The sequence below is a fragment of the Sturnus vulgaris genome, chromosome 11 (genome assembly GCF_052056855.1).
Source record: "Sturnus vulgaris isolate bStuVul1 chromosome 11, bStuVul1.hap1, whole genome shotgun sequence".
In the NCBI taxonomy this organism is placed as follows: Eukaryota; Metazoa; Chordata; class Aves; order Passeriformes; family Sturnidae; genus Sturnus; species Sturnus vulgaris.
The window spans coordinates 9,284,581-9,293,950 of record NC_142253.1 but is presented as its reverse complement, the minus strand read 5'-3'; the positions used below and the strand labels follow the sequence as shown (position 1 = coordinate 9,293,950).

General features: G+C 44.0%; 1 protein-coding gene across 2 annotated transcripts in view; it reads left to right on the top strand.

The window, feature by feature from the left end:
• The first annotated feature begins 374 nt into the window (after nucleotides 1–374).
• Nucleotides 375–9,370, top strand: part of PLXNB1 (plexin B1) — a 55,789-nt gene continuing 46,793 nt past the window's right edge. The window contains exon 1 of one of the 2 annotated variants that reach the window (XM_014872352.2): nucleotides 375–604. The gene's annotated coding sequence lies outside the window, so the exon portion shown is untranslated. Of the gene's footprint in view, nucleotides 815–9,370 lie in introns of both variants that reach the window. The other variant, XM_014872316.2, reaches the window with a different exon arrangement.

The following is a 9,370-nucleotide window of genomic DNA, read 5'->3' as shown; positions in this document are numbered from 1 at the left end:
CTGTCTAGCCTCTTCTCATTATTCTCGCCTTGAGCTGTCTCAGCCCAAAGGCAAAGCGCTGCAGAAAGCTCTGTGGGCTTTCCCTTGAGAGATGCGGGGTCCTTGGAGAGTGACTGTTAAAGGGAAGCACTGCAGTGGGTTGAATTGAGGCTGTTTCAGGCTGCACAGCTCTGAGCTAATCTCCCAGAGGCAGAGACATTACTCACCAATCAGGAATGTGTCTGTATTTTTCCTAATGAGAACAAAACATTTTATCCCTGTTCATTAGCGGAGAGTTAGCGTGTGCAGTTGCTATGCCAACAGACTCCTCTCCTCCGCAGACACACTGGGGGTGTCCTCCATGCCATGGTTAGAAGGGTGAACAGGAAGGCTGGTTCTGGCAAGAAAAAGATCCCATTGTTTTCCCAGGGCTGCCTGGACTTTGTGCAGCTGGCCAGACCATGCCTTCTCGGGGGAAGGGAACCACAGCGGGAGTCAAGTGCAACAGATTTAATTTATTGGAAAAGTAGTCTTTGCATTTCATGCTCTGTTGTTTTTTCCAGCTTGAGGCACACTCTTCAATAAGAGAAATGAAGGTGTCTCAACGTTCCCAAGAGTCCAGATGGTAAGCAAAATGTGCCGGGAGTCAGCACTGGGATGCCCATGGACTGCTGCAGCCCGCTGGGCTCCTCCGTGTTCCTGATCACCTCCGTGTGTGTGGCCACTGTCATGCTGGGCAGCCCCTGGATGCTGCTGCGTGACGAGCCCACCTGACCAACTGTCCCACCTGTGATTAGCTGGACGAGTTCTCCAGGCACGTGGTCTACTGGAAAGAGTGAGTGGCTGTATGTGGGAGTGTTCACTTGTTCTCTTTGCAAAGGGAACATTCTCTTTCTGCAGGGAAATCCTGTGAAGGATGAATGACATCTCTTCAACAGAAGCTCTGTCCTCTTAGAGTTCTGCTGTAAGCACATGTGTTTACTCCAGAGGTTGCTTATTTGCTTGTCATTTTTTTCTTTGTTGCCCCAACTTTCTTGAGAGAGTGATTGGGAATTGTGAGTTGCAGTGCTACCAAAGTCAGGCCACTGTACACCCTTTGCAAGTCTTCTTGGCACCTCTAGTGCCAAGAAATATAAAAACTAACTTTTAAACTTTGAATTTTCTATGGAAGGGAATGAATTTAACCTACAGACAGAAACAAAACAAAAAAAGCCAAAATAAAACCATGACTTTCTGATGTTGCTCTGTAAGTAGAAAAGGGGCAGGTGAGTGTTGCCAAATCTGAAGACAGACTCCTGGAACAGGAGTGACGTTTGTCTCTGTCAATCAGCATGGAGTGTGATGAGCTGCTTTGTGCTGGCTGAGCTTTGTGGTGTTGACAGCTATAGACCTTGAAGAAATGTCTCCCTGAAACTGAATTCTTTCAGGCTCTTCCTATTAAACAGGATAGTTGCAACTCCTCTGTCAGTTTCTCTAGCAAAGCACTCTGTAGGTGAATACATGGAATTTGAATATGGGAATTTGAATATCAAATGTAGGGTGGTACACCAGAGATCCCAGACTGAACGAGCTGCTGGAGATCTGCAAATCTGCATGAACTTCTGGCTGGGAAGTGAAACCCTGACACCTGGATACTAGGAGCTGATGTAAACAACTCACTGACTTTTGCACTGGAGAGATGAGTGTCACGTTAGAGCACTGGGAGTACTGGAGCCCCTCCTCAGAAGGATGTCTGTTTGTTGGATTTGCAGCTCTAACATCAGGAGAAATAAAATCAGCAGAAATAAAAACAATGAACAAAATGAAACAGCAACCCCCAGCCCAGACCTCTCTGGGGTGCAGTTTGTGTGTTTCAGTTTGGTAGTAGACCTGGATGGAACTCTTAAATAATAAAGAGCAAGTTTTCAGAAAATCTCTTTCAATCTGAAGCATCCAAGAATAAATCCTGAATACATATAACAAATATACAAAGATTGGAGAGTCTGGTTGCCTCAGCTTTGCATTGCTCTGGGTGGTACCAGTAAAACCACTAAATCAAAGCTGTTTGAAATAGGGAATGAGTAAGTACTTGAGATTACTTGAATTCAGGCCAGTCTCTTCTGGATCCATGCTTTCAAGGTACATAAAAAAATACAAGATTGTAAGGAGGCCAGAAGACTTTGTTGTATTCTTTGAGATACTGAGGTGATTCTGTCCAGATCCTATTGAAAAAGTGCCCCAGCAGAAGTGCACTAGAGGACATGCCTTTTAGTACCTTTAAGTGTGAAAGATCATGTCTGAACAAACTAACTTCTGAAATGTGAGTTACGGTTATTATCTGAGTCGCGCTTGACTTCATTCCTGTGCAGCTGGAGTAGCAACTTGGTGTTACCTAGGAGAGTGTTACTTGTTCCCCCCTCTTCCCTCCCCTCTCCTTTAAGCAGTTCAGGGACTGATTTTCTGCCCTATTTTCTGTGCACCACCAGTTTTTAAGAGTAAGTATAAACACACAACTGCCGTGCTGTGTACAAGAATTCTTCAGGAGAAACATTCACCTTTGCCTCTGAAAACACCTCAGGTGCTTATAGAACCTTGGGAGCAGGGTTCTTTATTTTTATCAGGACCAGTTATGGGCCATTTGTGGGGTGAGGTGTTCCTTCTAACCCTTAGAATGTGGTTCAAAACCCTAATTGTGGGGTAGATTTATATTTTTAAGAAGCTGTTAGCACTGATTATTGTAACTCTAGGTTATATATTGTTCTGTTGGGTTTTAATGGCCTTCATTCTCTTTTTAAATTCCAATTATACTTATATATATCTGCATCTTTAAAAAACACTTATTTGACTCTTAATAGAAAAGCTGGCAAAGTACAGAGTAAAGCCAGGAAAATTATTTCAGCCTGACAGGAAGGTTTAGGTTGCTTAGTCAGCTAAGCATGTATTATTAACAAAGTTCTATATCTCACAAAGAATGTGGGAAGCAATTAGGATTATTGCATTTGTGGAAGAAATCACTCAGGATTTTTGGGAGTCATGATACAAACAGTCTCCAGACCCGAATATTCTTATATGACTCTGCAGGAGAACAAAGTCTGGTAACAGTATTGTTCTGTGTAGCATCAGGAAATCTATAAATACTGTGCCTATACTTGAGGAAAAATTGCTGGATTGAAATGTTCATGAAGAACGTATGACAGAATAAAGCTCTGGCACACCATCTTGAGGGACCTACCCTACATCAGGGTAGGCTAATTCAAACATAAAATTATTTGTATTTTCAAAGAACTAACAGGGATAGAAAGTTTTTTAAAAATACACCCTGTTCTGGTGGAAGAAGGGTGCAGCTGAATGCTGTGGCTTGAAAGTAAACTTGCTTTTGAACAAAATCAATTTAAGAAGTTAGACTGAATATTTTAACACAGAACCACCAGACAGGCAATTCACTATAGAAGTGGGGAATCCCTGCTGTATTTGATAACCATCATACTAGTTCTTCCAGCTCTTATGGAAGTTGAGTTTTGCCATCTTCATAGAGGTATCCAGTTTTTAGAAATGGAACAGCAGCAGCAGTGAACAGAGGTGAGTGTTACCTTCCATACAAAGCGCGACAGAATAAATTGAGATCGTTCCACCTGAAAAACAATAAATGACCGTTATCTTTAATTCCTGAATGACCTGGAAAGTTTAGAGGGGGAGCAGCCTTTTTTTTTCCTTTTCCATTAGAAGTATGAATAGATACTGCATGGAGACAACATGTAGTAAGCTTAAAACCAAGTAACAACTTAGTCCTTGATGTGTTCAGTTAACCTGGGAAGCTTCTTGCCACAGGATGTTGTGAATGCCAAATACCTGTGTGTATGTGAGAACATGGGGCAGATCTGTAGAAGAAAGGGCTATTGAAGGTTACTAAATGCATAGAAACCACCTTTATCCCAAGAAGCCCCATAGCTGCTTATTGTTGAAGCCTGGGAGAATATTCAGGGAGGTAAATTTCTGCTATGTTTGCTTCAGTCTGATGTTTGAGGCCACAGCCAGACAAGTGCAGCCTGGTTTGTCAGCATGGGGTGGGAGGGGGGATGCTAATAAGACTGGTAAAAAAAGAGACTGGTACAGCTTGTGTTCTAGGTTGGTTCTGTGCTGCTTGTGATGTACAGCATGCATCTCTTGCTTGCTGAAGGCACTGCCTTGGGCTGCTGGAGTCTGCAGGCTGTTGACTTGAATTTGAAGGGAGGCAGAGAGTGTATTTCTAGAAACTACACAGGTAGGAAAAGTGGTGGGTAGATGAATATTGTAAGCAGAGAAGCTTACTTTTTCCTTTTCTCTGTGGCAAATGCTGTTCCTGCTATTATGGGATGGTAGGTTTTGTTGAGATAGAGAGACTGCCTTACTGCTGATAGCCTACATCTTATTTGTGTTAATTTCCCTCCTTTGAAAGGGTGTTTCTTGCTTCGTAATGGACTCTTATTTAATTTGAGCTAAAATGGGTGATAAGCTGATGCATGAACAGTAAAACCTCTGTTCCGAAGCTTTTTCAAACTAAAAATGTCATGGCCTACGTGAGGTTCATACTCTTCAGAAGTACTCAAAACACTGGTCCTATTTTAGGTCCTGTCTAAACATTTAAAAATAACTCAAAAACAGGACTCACTTCTAGATGCTTCACCCTTGAATGTCAGCTCTTGCACTTGGTTTTAGATGCTTACCCAAATGTGCAGAGGGCGCAGTACAGAACAGCCCTAGTTGTTCCTTTGAATTTTAATTTCAGAAAGAAGAGAACAATATGAGGCTATCCATTGTTTTGTCTCTAGAGACATGGTCTCTCTTTTTAGGCAGTATCCTTTTGAGTCTTGGGAAGGGAGGGGGGTTTAAAACTTTTTGTTGACTGACTTTGCTGCTGTGCTCCCTGGGGAACAGCTATGCAAAGCTAACCAGTAGGGAACTGTGGTGCTGTGTATTCTTGGAGGCAGACTCTTATGACTGAAAACTGAGTTGGTGTATTTTGGGAAGCTATAGCCCCTCACCAAGGATACAGAAAAAGTCTTGTGTGTGTATCGTGTTCTATAGTGAACATTACTCCATGGAGTGGCTGAGGAATTGCATGCTCCTATTACAGCTATGGGGAATACAGACAGGCCTGGGGCTAAGGGAGAATCCAGGTGGAGTACGTACAGGTTTAGGACAAGGGTCACCTTGGGAAAGACTGGCACCAGGTGGAGGGGACTGAAGTTCCTTTCCTGTTGATTGCTCCCCCATTACCTTGATTTAGTCAGTTCTGATGCAGGGAGAAATTTCTATCCCAAACCCTGAGTTGCAGAGTAGCAATGGGCTCAGTTGTTACTGCATTTACAGAGTATCTTTCCTGGTTTGTTCTCGGTTTCTCAGTTATTTTCATCAGTAGCTTGGCTCAAGCAGTGGTTCTCTCTCAGCTTGTTCCTGTGTGTGCTGGATTTGTCTGCCATTCTCCAGATAGTCTGTCCAGATTAGATTTAGTTTGAACCCATCTTTAGCCAGTATGATCTTTTCTATTTCTAGCTGATCCATGATTTTAACTAGTGTATTTCCCACTAAGCCCTGAGAAGATTTAAACTAAAACTTTTTTATGAGGCTAAATTTGTGTCAGCCCCACCATAGTCTCCTGAGTTGACATTGGGTGGCCAGTTGCTCAGTTTGGTCCATGTATAAATCTGAAAAGTGCTGTCAGAGTCACACTTTTGTGGGATTTTGATTAGTTATCTATGCTTGGCAGAGTAAACTGTTTCCTTTCCCAGAGGAAGGCACAGTCTGCTGTGTGTGAAATACACAGCTTAAAATTACAGAAGAGGGGTGCCTGGAACTGGGACAGTCTGCAGATAGAACTGTGCTGACCACAGGCTATGGTTTATCCTTCTAGCACAGATGTGCATACTTCTCCCTTGTTTCCTTACCAGTCTCTCTGTTCAGTCTAGTTGTTCCTTCCAGCACAGGAGCAGCCACTCAGCTGTAGAACTCAGTGCTGTTCCTAACAAACTACTGTAAACCTGGTTTTCCTGTCTCCTGGGCACTTTTTTGCCCAGGGGTGACCCTGGCAAGGCAGCAGAGTCTTGAAATGCCAACAGTCAGCCAGTTATACTGGCTGAAATTCCTGCTCATAGCAGTTTGCATTTCAGATTGGCACTGCAGACGTGTTTAGTGCATCTCTGCAGCCCTAGGGTGAAGGTCTGGGCTTCCCTGAAAGGGGAAAGGATGAGCCAGTCAGTCCTGCTCAGCCAGTGGCTGTCAGACTGTGCAGGTGGGAGGGTAGCAAACCAGATGAAGAACAGTCTCAACCAAAAAGTCTTTAAAATTCATGGCTCTCATGAGCAGGTAGCTGGTTCTGAGCCTTTGTTCCTCTAGGATAGCACCAAAGTATTCTCAGCCCTGAACCAGGAGCTCAGTATTTTGCCAGAAAAAGTTAGGATCTCCTTAATCTTAGTGAACTCGTGTCTGTAAATCCACTTGAAGGTATAAAATTGGAAATTATTGGAAATTTTTTCTTGTTATAAAATTCCTTGTTCTGGATAAACCATGACTAGATGTCTGCATGTTAACAGAACAACTGGAGAACTCTTGCTCTGCATGGTTTATTTCTCTGAGTACCAAATCTTTCAGGGTCCCAGCTTCTGCTTACTTTGCCACTTAAGTTTCCTGTTGCTTATTTTCATTCCTCCAGGCTGTGGACCCTCTGTGGTATGAAGGGAGAGCATTGCCTGATGGCTTGTGCTCAGTGATAGTTCTCTCACCTCTCTCTATCTGCAGTCTGGTGCTCTGAATTTTACCCTTGAAACAAGAACTTCCAAGTGTGGGCAGTGTCTGGCATGGAGGGCTGTGATTGTACAGTAGAAGAGTAAGGCTGCATGGCTGCTGCCAGCCTATGACTCCTCAGCCATGTGCACCTTGAATGCCCTTCATGGATGGTTTCTGGGCCACCATTCCATTTGAAAGCACTGAATGTCCAGCCTGCACGGAACAGTCTTTGTTCAGAGCTGTTGAGACTGGGGTGAAGTTAATCCTGGCTCTCAGGTCTGTGCCCAACCTGTTCAGGCTTCTGCAGCAGTGTGGTGGGAGCTGTTGTTTGTTGGATGTGTTATGTAGGTGTGAAGCTTCCCAAGCTTGGGAAGGTCTCCAGGCTTTTTGAACAGCATGGTGTGTTATCTGTTACTGGCTTTATGAAAGCCTTGGCATTGGGTTCCTGAGGTGGAAGAAAATGTCTGGTCACCTCAGTTTGGATCATTATCTAACAAACCTGTGTAACCTAATTGCCAGACTATTGAGCCTAGTAGTTCACAGGTGATGACTGAGAACCTTCCAGGCTGAGGCACTAATTCATGGCAGATAATTGATCAAAGCGTCATTTCTGATAATGCTTTAGCATAACTTGAGTAATACAAGGTAGAATACACCTCATTTTGGTTTGAAGGCAAACCACAAGCCGATTGTGGTGGTGATGTGGAGTTCTGTTTATTCTGCTGTCTCTTCTGGGTGGGAGGGGATAGGTACTCCTGTGCCTGCATTGCATTAAATGTATTTGCATGTTACTGCCTGTATTCATGGCTATAGCCAGAACTGCTGACACTCTTGGAGTGAGAAGGGAAGACTGTCAAATTGCTGTTGTATGCAGGATGTATGGTTCTCCAGAAGATATGGGGAGGGCAGAAAAGAAAAACACCAAGAAGAATTCTTCCTGTCCACTCAGGGCATATTATTTCTTTATAGATCTATTGTGATACTGAGATTTCAGGTGTGTCAAGAAAGTTTCTTTAACAGAATAGAGCACCCTGCACTTCTCAATGTCTGCAGAGCAAAAGGATTTATTCAAGGCAGGCTACAGTGTTGAACATTTCTCATTTGCATCTTGACAACTGGATGGTGGAGCTTGGGATGTGGTCCTTGTGTGTCTGCCTGTGGTCTATACCACTGCTGGCATGAACTCCCTCTGTGGTCAGCTTCTGTTCTCCCTTGCACTGTGCAGACCTGCAGGGCTGAAGCTGGCAGGGAGACCGTGGAGTTTCCTCTTGGAGTGCAAGTGTAGGACTAGTGCTTTTTCACAGGAGTTCCGTAGGATTGTTTGAAGCTTCTCTCTTCTCTTGCTGGGTTACTCCAAGGCCAGGCTGGATGCTAAAGATGCCTTGGGGGTGTGGCCTTTGCCTCTGTGAGAGCTTGGTTAGGGGTCACAGTCCTGTCCTCTGGGAACCATGTGCTGGTTGCAGAGGTCTTCTCTCTCCCTTCTGCAGGGCATCCTGCCAAGGAAAATAGACTCTAAGGCAGAAGCGATTACACTGAGATCTGTGCTGTCCTGGCTGTTTCTGGATGAAGCAGCTGTGCAATTCTGCTTTACAGAAATCGGCACAAGACAGCTATGGCAGAGCAGGATTCTGGATTTTGTAGCTGGTGGAGCCAAAGCTGAGAACAGGAGGATCCTGGCTGAGGCTGGGAAAGGTGCCCCTAATGACAGGGAGGGCAGTGTGGTTGGGAAGGTGTGCCGTGTTTGAGGTGGAGGCCGGTAAAATATGAATCACATCTGTTTGAAGTAGTGATGAAATCCCAGATGAAGGTTTTCTGTAATACCTGGCCAAACAGTCTGGTGTGCTCCAGCTTTCCTTTCTCCCTGGTTAGAACGGATGGTCCTGACCTACTTTTAGCAATTGTGGTTCTGCTGAGCGCTGCCCAGGGCTTGGCTGTTCCACACACGGATCTGCTGTGTTCACTCTGAGTGAGGAGTTTCCATCAAATGCTGGGCAGACAGGGAAGAGCTGTTCCTGAAAGAGGGACTGTGGGTGCACTTAGCTCAGATCTGCCACTTCTCTGCTCTGTGGCTCTGGCCCTGGGTTCGCTTTCCCATGGTGTGCATTAACTTTTGTGTTGCACTGTCAGGATTCAGTTAGATGGTATCTAAATGTTCACATGAGAGATACTGCCTTTAGAAACAGAGCCTTCTAAATCTGTGATTAGGCAGGGCTGGAGTACATTCTTAATATTTAAAAATAAATGAAGTCTATAAATGTACCATAAAATAGAAGTTTAAATAGAATATCATCCTGGGGCAAATTGCAAAGCTCTGTGTAGCTCAGTGTCCTGCTTTTGATAAGATCCAGAAGCAGATGCTTAATGAGGATTGTAAGAAACAGGGCATCTGTAATGTGGTGGGTTTGTTTTGGCTTTCTTTTTCATTCTCCCCCCCCTCCATTTGCCTCCCAGCTTATGACCATCATCAGTTTAGGGACCTGCTGGGCGAGAAGTTGTATCTTATCATCTGATCTTGACTATATCTATTCTCCATTAATTTATATAATCCCTCTTCTCACTTGTTTATGTTTCTGGTCTCCATGACATCCTACAACAGTGAGCTCTACAACTTAATTATGCATTTTAAATGTTATTTGAAATATTCTACATC